This window comes from Folsomia candida, unplaced genomic scaffold (genome assembly GCF_002217175.1).
Source record: "Folsomia candida strain VU population unplaced genomic scaffold, ASM221717v1 Fcan01_Sc008, whole genome shotgun sequence".
Lineage (NCBI taxonomy): Eukaryota > Metazoa > Arthropoda > Collembola > Entomobryomorpha > Isotomidae > Folsomia > Folsomia candida.
The window spans coordinates 4,483,239-4,497,173 of NW_019091200.1; the positions used below are offsets into that span (position 1 = coordinate 4,483,239).

General features: G+C 34.4%; 1 protein-coding gene across 1 annotated transcript in view; it reads right to left on the reverse strand.

Moving 5' to 3' along the window:
• Window positions 1-13,540, reverse strand: part of LOC110853552 (protein artichoke) — a 208,977-nt gene extending 195,437 nt beyond the window's left edge. Inside the window, exon 1 of the mRNA XM_035854233.1 lies at window positions 12,036-13,540. The gene's annotated coding sequence lies outside the window, so the exon portion shown is untranslated. The remainder of the gene's footprint in view (window positions 1-12,035) is intronic.
• Window positions 13,541-13,935: the final 395 nt, after the last annotated feature.

A 13,935-nucleotide genomic window follows, 5' to 3' on the forward strand; every position in this document is an offset into this window, starting at 1 on the left:
GAATTTACGTAAAAAAATGCACATGAAATAAGGTGGCCAGAAAACTGGTTCAACAAATGATATTTTGCTAGATTTTAACAAAAAATTGCACAATTTTGGTTGGCAAATTTATTTTATGATGAAAAGGGAAGAATTTCAAAAAAAAGTTACGTGAAATGAACATGCCTTAGAATTTGATACTTTTGTGTGAACTGTGCAAAAACATTTTTCTGGATTTAGTTGACCGTGCAGAAATCGGAATAAGAGTTTTTGGTCCTGTGTTTTGCAACAAATTCCTATTGTGACAAACTCATTTGCAATTTTATGATTTCAACTTGTCTACTTTTACGTCCTTTTCTCTGTTGACTGCTCTTTCACGATTGTGAGATTTACTTTTGCTCTCCTTAGACCTGCCAAAATGAGGAAATTTTCCGTATACGGATGCCAAATTGCGTGAGCCACCAGGCAAGTTTTTTTTTGCAGGGAGGACCGAAATTAATGAAACTGAGGGAGGGAATTTGATATAAAACAAAGAATACAATGTTTTGGTGTGGTTTTTCAACGTTTCGAATGGTAGAGGAGGAATTATGTGGACATGAGAGTTGTGATATTTTTTTATTGGGGAGGGAGGTGTGGTATAATTAATTGGAATCGTAAATGGCAGTTTAATCCTATAAAAATTTGCGGAGTTTTAGGTTATTTTATTTGAATAGCGCTACAAAATTTCACCAAGAATCGAAATTGATTGTTCAACTATAACAAAAATGTTTTCTAAAATTAATCTTTTTATGGAATAAAATACGTCCGAAAGTGCATAATTTATTTTTGCGTTATAATTAACAAATTTTTAACAAATTTTTAATAAATTGCACATTATCACCAATTGAAAGTAGGTAATTCACTATCTACTAATTTCCTGACATAAAAAAACGATCAGAATTATTGTCTCTATTTTTATAACCTTTAGCATACTATGTAAATCCCCATATTTTAAAATATAAATAGTTTGACTTTAAAATACAACAATTTCTATGCATTTCATGTTTAGGCCGATTATTTTACAAATATTGAACACAAATTTATTACCAGTTCTTACAAAATCATTGCAAAAATTGCTTTCAAACGGTTACCAAAATTTTGCCCAAATAATTTCTTTACATTCAGCACTGTGAATACGCATATTTACGTTCATGAACATTACTGTTTGTTCACAGCATCCAGATTTGTTTTCACAACATGTCTCCGCATAACGCAGATAATAAACCGAAAACTCGTTTCTGTTAGAAAACCCGGGTAGTGGGCTGGCGCATATTGTAAATTTTTGGCACGAATTTGCAATTTGTGAATCGTAAATGGCTCTCCACTCGACATTCGGCCCCCTCCCCATGTTTTATGGAACAATTAACCTTTCAACACACTCCAGCGTTATTCCTACTTTGCGTCACTCAAGAAACCCGAGCGAGCTAATGAACAGAATTTGTGGCTAAAATCCGAAATATTTGCGACTTTTTAGGGGAAACAAATCCAATAATTTTAACCATTCGGAGAAAACGAACGAAGTTAAGAGGTGACATTGCAAGATGCTGTTAAACCAGCAATAAAATCTAAAACGGGACCAAATCGCAAAATTCTAAGTGAGCAGGAACGTAATTACTTGTTCTGCACAAGTTCAGGAAACAGTTAAAATTACTCGGAAACTTGAAATTGCCAGTTTCAACTTGCCAAATTTCGCCAGATATATCCGGTAAATAGGAAAATTGGTGATCGCCATGCCTGGAATTTCTTACCCCACCAACCCGCAAAGCGGGGAGAACACTTTGAAAAAATACTGAAAATTTTTTTTCAATAGGGACAGATATTAAACTAAAAATTATTAATAATGATAAAAATGAACGATGATGTTGCTCAAATCAGTCAATTTACATTATATCGACCTTACCAAGTTAAAATCATACTTTTTACACATGATAATCATAGAAATCAAATAATTAAACAAGTAATTTCAATATTGACCACCTTCAGTGTAGCAAAAAAATTGGAAAAATGGAATTTTCCCTGTTTTCAGAGAACATTTTGAAAATTAGTGGGGAGAACACTTCCAAATTCATGTAAGAAATTCCAGGCATGGTGATCGCTCCGAAATTGATTTGAGCTTTAAAGAAAAATTCCAACCTCATTTCTCGACAACATAACGATCGTTTTCTAAATTAGTTATAAAAAATACTAATAAACAGTGTGTGCAAAAAGGCAGCCTTTTTGCTTTTTCTGCATGCCTTTTTGCCTTTTTGCCTTTTTCAATGCCTTTTTGCCTTTTTGCGTGCCTTTTTGCCTTTTTGATGCCTTTTTGCCTGTTTGATGCCTTTTTGCTCGACTTTTGAGATTGAACCCAATTTATTGTCGTTTATAACGTATTAAAGAAATTGCAGAATCTGCAATATGTTTTTAAAATTGTATTGGAGGGTTCTGACTTTCATCAATACTTCAAATTAGTTGAATACTTTTCCACAAATATCTTCAGCGTTATTTCTACATCGCCATCAGCTTAATTAATCAAATTTTGACAGTAGAGATCATATTTCCGAAAAGTATTAAAAACGCAATGAATAACTTTCACTTTAATTTTATCACGGGACTCTCGTCTCATGTCGCCCCAAATTAGCAAAAGGGCAAAACGGCAAAAAGGCACAGATTTTTGTGGGGCAAAAAGGCAAAGAGGCAGGCAAAAAGGCACTGCCTGGCTTTTTGCTCTGCACACACTGCTAATAAACCATGGTTTTACAATTCGTAATTTAAGAAATTACTACGAATTTTAAATTACGAACGCTAATAAAATCCCGCCAAAATTATGTCCTTGAAATGCATGTAAGTGGGTCGAGTATCTTAGATAATCGCCCCATACGCGAAATTGAATTCGATTATAGTGGAGATCACAGAATTTATTTAATAGTTTGTTCCCTTGATAGAAAATTCTTGCTAAAACCAAACCAAGGAATCCCATCCACCACCCGAATTCGGTTTCCTTTTGGAACGGATGTTGTTTTTTCATTAGTTCTCCTTCGCGCTTGGCTGGTTTGGGTTTTGAAAATGGGAAACTTTTGAGCGAGTGAAAGTGTGTAATGGGAAATTTTGATTTGTTACTCGGTCTTCGTTTTCTTCTCCCAGTTTAAATTTATTAGTGGTGTTCCTCACCTCGGAAAACTAATAAGAGACTGACATTGACGATGGACAATGATGAATCGGCTCAGCGGAGCTTTTCACATTCTATTTTTTCAATCCATCACCGAAAGGTTGTAAGTTGTGGTGCTTGCTTGGTGCTGCTTTTTTATTAACCAGCCTAGAAATTGGGAGATGGGTGTCTTTTGTGACGTGGTTTTTGAGGGAGAGATATTTTTGGAGATGAGCAGGATGGATGTTGTAAATTTTGAGATTTTTTTTCAAAGATGAAAGTTATTCTAGCTCAATTTCCACGACTTAAGTTGAAAAATTTGAAAATAAAAAATGTATATTTTACGAAAGGTGGTATGTTCGGACAAATTTAGATTTGTTAATATGAAGTGCAAAAAATCGATGAGCAAAAACTAATATCCAAACTTGGGTTTTAAATTTGCACAGGTTCGTAAAATTTTAAATTAGACCGTTCCATTAAGAAAGACACGACTTTGTGGATGCTGAGAAAGATATGTGGTTTAAAATCTTGGCGTTATTAATGTCCAGCCTGGCAGTGAATGGATGGATAGATTTTTTATATTGGGCATTTTTATTTCAATAGAAAAACTATTTCTTCATTTCTTCAGATTTTTCAAAAGTGATTTTCTGTCGAGGGAAATGGTACAAGTTATGAGGCAGTGAAAAGAATGAGGAGAGAGTCCCATTTTTTCGCAACTCCTGAGAAATATTTTGGCAAATGTTGAATTAATTTTTCGACAATAATCTTTGAATTATCAAAAAAAATTTGGAACATATTATAAGGGTTACATCAAAGGTTTTAGGTTAGCATTTTTGAAGATTATATTTTCATGTAAATTTGAAAACTGGGTCACCAATTAATTAGGCACAACTCGAATATTCGATATTATGCTTCAACATTGTTTCATCTAAAAAATCTCCAATAAATAATTTTCATGAGTTTCGTTTTATATCTCGGGATATAAATACGTCTGGTTAGTATAACTGCCACCGATCTATAAGTTTTGCTCTAATTACATAAATGCTAATATTTCTGTAACCGACGCTGAAGCATCCCATCGAAATTTAAATAAATCTCGCCAATGTCTCCAACTTATCAGTTTTTCAGATTTCCTCCAAAGACTGACAGAAAATAAACAGCAATTTGTCAGTCAACTCAAAAAACAAATAAATTTAATATGAATTCTTCGTAACGAAAGGTGCAATTTTTTTCAAATTCGAAAAACGATTACAAAAATAAAAATTACGAAAGCGTCAGTACTTTCTCCTGCACTTCCATCAAAATGAGAACCTGCTCCACTTTTCTCTATCTTTCCAGCCCTGCGAATCCAGCACCCGTTCGTCCATCGATTGGACATACTGACACATAAAATTAGCACTCTGCTTGGCCAACGAATTGTAAACAAGATACATAACCGAACCGGGTAAAAGAGATCGGACGAGGTCCTCCGTCCGTCTGTCCGATGGTTTCAGGTTTTGCCGCATGTCTGCTTTAATTCTGTTTTTGGATTGGATTGCACAAACGGATAAAAACCACAGAGGATCCATTTCAAAGAGAAAACGGATCTGTTGCTGGTTTTGATCAGAGGACGACTGACCCAACAAAAGTGGGACATGGGTGAAAAGTTCACGTAACAAGTTTCGACATGACATGAGGAGATCATGACGTGACACTGCGGACGAGATGCGGGTTTGTCACTATTAATATTAATTATTGATCAGAATGGAAATGGGTTAAGGAACAAAATAGGTACAAAATATTTTTTACAGTGTAGTTTACCGGTGTGTTGAAGGAATTGTGTGAGTCCAGGGTACCCACTATGTTTTTTAGAATCTACTAGGACCCCAGGTGAAGGATTCATTCGTATTTCCGTGTAAAACTCATATTTGGCGCCATGGCGTGGCGCCAAATTCGCCAAATTTGCATGTTTTTATTTTTGAAACCGCCATAACTTTTGAAATCCTGGACGGATTTTAAAAAAATTTGGCAAAAATCATGACAAGGAGTTCAACTTTCGTATTCCATGAAATTTTTTCCAAAATTATCACTTTTAACTATTCGCAAAATTTCGTAATTTAGTTATAAATGGGGGTTCGTCGAAAAAATGCTAAAAATATTTCAAAAATTAGAAATTTTTTATTTTTATTTTTTTCTCAAAAATTTCGACTTTTATGATCATTTTAAGCATAAAATTTTGAAAATCCGACATAAACTGCTAAAGTTATGGGGGTTTGAAACTGGTCGAAAATGCTAATTTTGAAGTTTGGCGCCACGCCATGGCGCCAAATATGAGTTTTACACGGAAATATGAATGAATCCTTCATCAGGGGTCCTAGTAGATTCTAAAAAACATAGTGGGTACCCTGGACTCAAACGACAGGTCGTGAGTGTCCCTTGTGAGTACCATTGAAGGTATATATTTTGTATATACTGCAACACACAGCGTTGAAGTTTTCCAAACTTTTTAATAACTTAATAAATTTGTCAGTATTTTTTAAATGAAGTCTTCAATTTTCTCCCGTGTTTAACATTCTGTTTCAGATATTTATTTCTAATAAAGATTTCAACCACTTTTCCCTAACAAATTGAAAAACACAATTATTATTATGAAGAGAGATAGGTTTTTCAAAATTGTTTTGAAAAATTCAGATATTTAAGTACTGTAAAAATTTCTGATTTTTTAAAAGTAACAAAAACGTTCAATTGTCAGAAATAATTACACCAAACTGAAACTGATTGTTTAAAAGTTATCCTAACATCTCGTCGACCAATGAGCAAAAATGATCACTGAACACGATCAGTTCAAACATTCCTAGCCAATGAATTCAAAAATACAAAAAGTAGGAAAAACTTATTTAATCTTGTTTTTAGACAAACCCGGAATCAAAGCGATAGATCGAATTGCAAAAGAACGAATTTCACAATCTTCTCCAAACAGGGAAAAGAACAAAGGGGGAAATAAAATATGGAGTGTGGTGGTGGTGTCAAGCGGTGAAAGTAATGGAAAACATATACGCAGGAGAAAGAAGACAGACTGGAATTCAATCCGATTTAATCCACTTGACGGATAAGTGGTGATCCAGCGGGTGAGATGCGATACAGATATTTTATCCTTAAGAGAAAGTAGACTCGATTGGCGTACGAATGACACGATCGAGTGGAGAGATTACAGATTTAAGCAGTGTTACATACGTTATAGTGAGGAAATTACACAATATAACGAACGAAATTTCAGCAAATTTTGCAATCCTTTTTGAACAAAATTAATAAATTGCAAAATCTACAGTTTAATGCGCTTATCGTACAGCAAACTTTGCAAAATCCGTAAATGTATACAAGACGGAAATGTCTGAATTTTGTAAACAAACTTTACAAAATCTACACCTGTCGTATTGCATTAAATCAGTTGTGCGTCTCAATTTAGTAAAAAGTGATTGGAATGTATTGACATTCATAATCACCTAAAGCAGAATATTATGAGAGAAAATTCGAGGACGTCATGTCAAAAATACTTACAAATTTATGAAATTATTTAAAAATTATTTATTAAAATTAAAATATTTTAAATATTTTAAAATTATTTAAAAATTCCAAAAATTGTTAAAATTCCTCATTTTCCTGATGATGCGAGTTTAGCATCGAAAGCTCGAATAAACTGCTTTTATAAACCACACCCATGTATTCCGACGAAGCCTCCTCAAATATTTAAAAATTATAGAATTACTGATATAAATTGAGTTACTGAATACTAAATTTGAATTTATGTAATTTAGTTTATTTTTATTAACTTCAACGCCGTACGGTTAAATTCAATATAAAAGATACTCCAAAATACAAATCTAGATCCGGCCTTGGTATATCGATATCCACTTTTATCAAGCAAATTTCCTAAAATATTCATTAGTGCGATTTTGTGCTAAAATACTTCTCACAGCTCGTATGATTTCAAGTTTTACGAGTTTAGTGAATCAATGTTACCACATTAATAAAAGTCGAATTGTTTCTGTAAGAAAGAGATGAGCTTGTCCATTAATTATTCAAGGTGAAAGCAGAAGAAATTTTGAAATGACGCCAGCAAGGATGCGATTTAGGATCTACTTTACCTGTCCAACCCACGCACCCATTGAACTTTCTGCACTATTTTGAACTCCAAAATCTAAATTATGCAATATCGCTTCTTCCTATGCCTGACTATGAGTGTGTTAAGCGTAAGCGAACATCTTGGATGTAGGGAAACTTCGACAAAACAACGTGTGCAAAATTAGAGCAAAATGTGCAGGAATTTGCATACCTGATCACATTGTGAACCAAATTCAGGACAATTTTTTAATAGACGAAATTTCAACAAAATTACACAACCAGCGAAATTTTTCAACAATTAGTATTTAAACTTGAAATACACTGAACTGATTATGTATTTTTTAACAATTTGGCCAAAAAATGTTAAGAATTTTAAATAATTATAAATATATTTTAGTTAATATTATTCCTTGAAAAAAAGCCAAATTTTAGTTTGCTAAAAAATACATTTAAAGAATCTTTGAATTAAGAAAGTGCAAAAAATGTGAAACAATCGAGTGTATAAAATCATCAAATGTATTATTTTTATTAATGGAAATAGGGTGATGAATAAACTGTGTACCAAAAATTTTCCTGAAAATTCCATGAATTTTGCATCACTTTCACTTTCATCGAAACTGCATTTCGTTTCTACCACCTACACAACTTTCACTTTCGCCATTTTGTTACATGATCTCCATCCAGCCGTTTTAATGGGCAAGTTTACAGGGCCAATTTAATATATTATTTCTACACGTTTCCTCACTACGCCAACATTTTGTCTGTTCTGTGACTGCACAAACACAATTCTAAATGGAACACGAAACACAACCCGGTCGCCAAGTGGGCAACATTGTTCAATTCAAAAGCAGTGTCAACAACACGACTTTGTCAACTGCGACATTTGTAAATTCTTCATTCTACATTCACACACTTCATTCACGTTGCATTACAGCGCTGCATGATTTGTTTGCATAGTGTCAACTTCGCTGCGGATAAAATATGGTGGGCAGACCACCCTTAAAAATTTACTAGAATGCAAGTCCACACATTAAATCGAGAAGAATAGTGAGTGAATATGATGCCAACAATGCCGTAATGTCAGGACTACGTCCAGTTTGCCCTCTTTTTTTGTATGCGAAACAGCAACACCGAAATTTACTCCGTTACTTAGTTCCTCATGAAGCATAAAGTCGCGACAAAATTCGAGCAAATCAGAAATGAAAGACTTTCTCTTTTTTATTTTCTCTTTACTTTCACTTTTGCTGCTCAACCAAGGCCAACGACGTGCTAAGGGAGGACGAATTGTAAAAATGGGTCGTAACTTAAACTTGGCTTAGTTAAGGTGCCGGTAATAAAGTGACCGTGAGGAAGGTATAATCACGTTGGTGCAGTATAGGAGAAAACAGAGAAAGCAAATAGGACGCCGTAAAATTCGCTGTAAAAAACACAAAGACGAGAAAGTGAAAGAAAGCGAGGTGCAAATGGTTTGAGGCGACTTTAGGATAGGTTTCGGCTGGGGACGTTTGCTAACATTTTTCCTGACATTTTGGCCTCCTGAATTTCCTTTGATGCCTGTATTTAAAATTTTTTAATTTTACCAACGCCGCTTCGGTATTGCAAAACCCGTTATTCATGTTTGATAAAATTTAATTTATAGTTTACATAAACAAGCAAATCCTTTAAATTTGTATGAACACGTTACAAAATTTTGAATTTAATCTTTGAACTATCATTCGTTTCGGTTTGGATATTTTTTTCAATTGAATAATTCGGATTCGGTTCGGATGGATATTTCTCCAACCGAAATATTCGGATTTGGTCCGGATGGATTAGAAAAACTGTCCAAGTCCAACCGACTCAACTCTGCAAGCATTGCTCCATGCATTATTCGATATTGCACAACACACCCACTCCTACACATAATGTTAATAATCTTGCAAAAACCTGTACTTGAAATGTATCTAAAGGGTGTTAATAAAGTCCGATCCCATGAATTTTTTGGAGCGCGGTTGTTACAAATTCAGCTGGAACTTTTGAACCAGTGAAGTTATTTATTTCAAATTTTTACCATGGGAGGAACAACTAAACGTGTAAGTCATGAGCATCTTAGAGTTAAGATACAAACATTGCATCAGCAGGGGTTTAAACCTGCAGAAATTGTGCAAAAATTGGGCTGCAGCCGCAGAACTGTTTGGAAATGGAAGAACAAAAATTTTGTCCACGACAAAAAGCGACCCGGGCGACCCAGAAAGGTGTCACCTACCACAAAGAGAATGATTAAAAACAGACTTTACAAGAAAACCGGTAGTTCATTACGTAATTGTGCAAGGGAGTTAAATGACTCAAAACGCTGTAAAGAGAAGAAGAAGCAAATTAACTATGTGACCGTGCAAAAATTTGTGAAATCTACGAGGTGGGGTCACACAGCTTACAAACTAACCAAAAAACCTCTCATGTCACAAAAAAATATCGATGACCGTCTGAAATTTGGAGAACTCCTTCAGAAAAGTGGCCATTTGAGTGAAAAAAGACTTGGTGAAGAATTGCGCAGTCACATCCTTTGGACTGACGAATCTATTATTGAGCTATATCCAAAATTGAACCAACAAAATGTTCGTTACAGGACAGAAAACAAATCGGATGTACCATCAAGAGTAGTCCCAAAATTCGGGCTTAAAGTTATGGTAGCGGGTGGATTTTGTGCACGTGGCGTGACTCCTCTACATATCATACCAAAAGGCCAAACAGTCAATGCAAAGTATTATATGGAAAAAATATTACCTATCTATTTCGATAGCATGGGGAACAAGGAAATATTTCCGAATGAAAGAAAAATAGTTTTCATGCAGGATGGTGCTACAGCCCATACAGCAAAAGCGAGTTTGAGTCTCATCAAGACACAAGTTTCAACGGTCTGGAGCAAGGGGGTGTGGCCCGGAAACAGCCCAGATTTGAATCCCCTGGAGAACCTGTGGTCCATACTTAAGGAAAATGTATACAAAGAACCACAACCCCGGACGAGGGAAGAGCTAGTAAAAAAAGTTCAAGATGTATGGAATTCGATTCCCACAGACACATTGGAAAAATTAGCACAGAGCCTTAAACAAAGAGTTGAGGGCATGGTTAAAGTAAATGGTAACAAGACCAAATACTAAGGTAAATATGTCGAACATTTTTTGTAAGTATCACGGGTAGTTTTTTTTATACTAGCCTTCACTTTTTTATAGGAAAAATGGGATCGGACTTTATTAACACCCTTTAGTTAGATTTGAGATGTCACAAAATAAATTAGTACTATTATGTATTACAATACTGTATTGGTGCGTAGTACATTAAATGGCGTGGGTCAACATGACATGGGTCAATTTTGCATTGGGTGAATATTGTATGGGTCATATTGTCGCTGGGTCAATATGACCGGAGTAATATATCGCATATTAATTTGACATGGTCAATTTGACCCAACGAGCGATTTAATCGGTAGTTTGTTTATATATTTAAAATCTATGAAATGTTTATAACCGTCGTCTTTATTACACAAATCTGAATTCCATGAAAACAATTGTCATGAAACACAATGCGCAAACATATTTAAGTAAAACCGTGATCAGTTTCGTACAAAATCTTAACCAATCAGGAGATAATGTCAAACTCATCCTGAATTTTCCTGTATACTTGTAGGTTGCTAATTTCCTGCTCACTTTTTTGTATGAAAGTACAAATTGTAAAGAAAAATAATGTATTTACATTCCTATTTTTCACAAAATGAACATTGATGATTAAATACGAGATACGAAGTACAATATTATTTGTAAAACAGTGACGAATATTTAAATGGCACCAAATATGCATCTATAGGGAGCATTTTGACTAGGAGAAAGTGTCCGAAACCTATAATTAACCCGATTTCGCGGACTTGCACGATGTACCGTTTCTCTCGCAACATTTGGCCCAAAGGAGAAAGAAACTGCATTTCATGGCAGCCTTGAAGTTAAACTGAAACCCTTTGGGCGAAAACAATTTGAAGGTTTTTGTTGTCTAGATTTTTCTTCCTTTTTCCAGTTAACTTTTACTACGGGCGATATATTTCTTTTTCCCTCGTATTGTGCAAGATCGTGTGCCTGCAGTGGCCATAAAACTAAATAGGGTTGCACAAAATCAAGATAACCGTTCATTTTTGGGGGAAATTGTGCATTTAATTTTATCAAGGAGCTGTACCCTACACATCCCAATAGAATAAAATTGTGCACATTTTTGCAAATGTATATACAAATTTATTTTGGCCGAAACTGGGAGAATTTGTTATGACAATTTTTCTTTCATTTAGATCTAATTGTGGAGTTTCTATTTTCATAACGAAGAATGTATACCAGAAGATATGCTGGAAACGATTTAATAAATAATTAAGTATTTGATTGAAAAAAATGTCTCTTTTTTAAAGGTGGATATTCCCTCGTCTTTAACTTGCTAAATTAGAGAGATTTTACAAATTTTACTGAAAGATTGGAACATTTCAGATACGTACTTCGTATGGAATATTGAAAAATATTTTGGTTCTGTAAGTGAATCAATGCTATTGAAAGTGTCCGTCTAAATTTTCAAATTTGCTAGTGAATAACGTCGTACTAAAAATGTTGATTACTTGAATATTTAAAATTATCCGGTGATGCATCATAGGGATTCCACACTTTTTGTTTTAATTGTTCAAAACTAAGAAAATTTTCACTTTGAAATAAAACATCCAAAATTTCAAATCCATTGAAGGATATGTAATTATGGTCGGATTTAAAAAATCCCTTTTACTCACCTTAACCGTTAGTCCGCTCGTCTATCTTTAGACTTAAAATGTTCAATTTAGAGAAAACTGCACTTATTTATCCTTCAGAGAAACTGCTTCAGGTCAACAATTCCTGAATCCCTGCTTCCCTCCGTAATACCCGGATTCGTTCCGTAGTCACAAAAACACACTTAAACCGAAAACCTTAAAAACACAGACTGAGACACTTGCACAAATACAAAGTTTCAGCCAAAACGAGCAATTCAATCGCGACAAAGTTCATTAAATTAACGATCCACTTCACACTTGGAAGTCGTAGTTTTAGTAAAATTCCCGATTTGGAAACGGTAAATACAAATCTTGTCCAAGTCGTGAAAACACTTCAACTTTGCAATTTACATTTAAACTTGTACATCTCCTCTTAAGTTCAGTCGTCGAGATTATGCATGGACGAGGGTGATGTTTTTGCTCAGTTTTTACCCTATTTTACGATCTTGTCATGAATTTTCGGTGTGTTTTTTCTTGTCCGAGAGACGTTTCTCTTTGACGTGTTGTTGTTTTGTTGGTGTATTATTATTATTGAAAAAATCTGTCGAGCAGAGTGTTTTACATGGAGTGAATTTTGAAAAAGTCGAGTTTTTGTGGTGAATATTTTCAGAAGTGGATGTTCATTTATTTCTTGAGGTAGACAAGGAACTTTAGTGGAACGTTGGGTTACAGGAAGAGACGACACATGGCAGGCAGATGTCGAGACAAAAAGTCTGGAAAATGGTGTATTTTTGCGTAGTTGGGAGTTTGATGGGCTAATGAAGGAGAGGGATGAAAAGCTGATTGTGCTTTATGTGTAATTTTGCCTTTGAAGCTGGAATATTTAGGAATTGTGGGGTTTTAGTTGGCAGATTATTACTTTAAGCACAGTTCTTTTATTTTGTATGACATTTTGAAAATACGATCAAAATATTTGGTAGATTTAGAGCTTCAATCTCATCTACCTTTAACACGTTAATCGTAATTTTGAATTACACAAATTTTAAGAAGGGCTTCTAACTTCAGCAGTTTTTAATTGATTCGCTTACTTAATCGAAGTGTGTAACGCTAAAACACAAATTTACTTCTACAATTTAGTGATCAATACACTTTCACAAATATTAATCTTGTCCTCGTAATTCGCAAGTTAATTAAAATATCGTAAAACACTTCACTCACAAAATGTCACTCGAAACTATTTCAAGTAGTTTTTCCGTACCTTTCAATAGTTAATATTTGCCAAAAATTGTGCAAGTCGCAGATCTGTCCCTTTACTTTCACAGTTTTCACTGGACACGAAAACGCTTAATTTTGTACAATTCCGTTTCAAACAATTACATAAAGTGTAATTATTTTCGTTATGCTGATTACATTTCAAAATATGCCCTCGAAATAGAAATTTTTGAACTACAATACTTATTTTCAAGGTTTTCCAGAGAGCTTTTTTTGTAGGTTTTATGCGTGGCAACTTGAGACTCGAAAAGTGACGATTGCGACGAAGCGAGCTGTTCTCTTGTCAGAGATCCGAATGAAACTGAGCTTTGGTCGGCTGGAGATGTGAGATTTCTGTTATTTTCTCCGCAATGATGTCTCGGAAAGTGTTGCATATCCTAAGATTCCGTTCGAGCGAGTCACGCAACGAGAAGACTGAACTGAAAACATGTGCACACATCTGAAAAATATTGACTACTCAATATTGCGTAATTTAGTAAATGTATGAAAAAAACGTATTTTTCGAACGTGTAGAAATCTGAAATTTTTGTGATGTGCTAATGGAACCACTAAGAAAATACTCAAGTATTAAGATAAATTCCTTTAGATACAAATTTTACAAAAATAATTAACTTGAATGAGGATAAAAGCTTGACAATAAAATATGCTAAGCTTGCACACCAATTTTGGA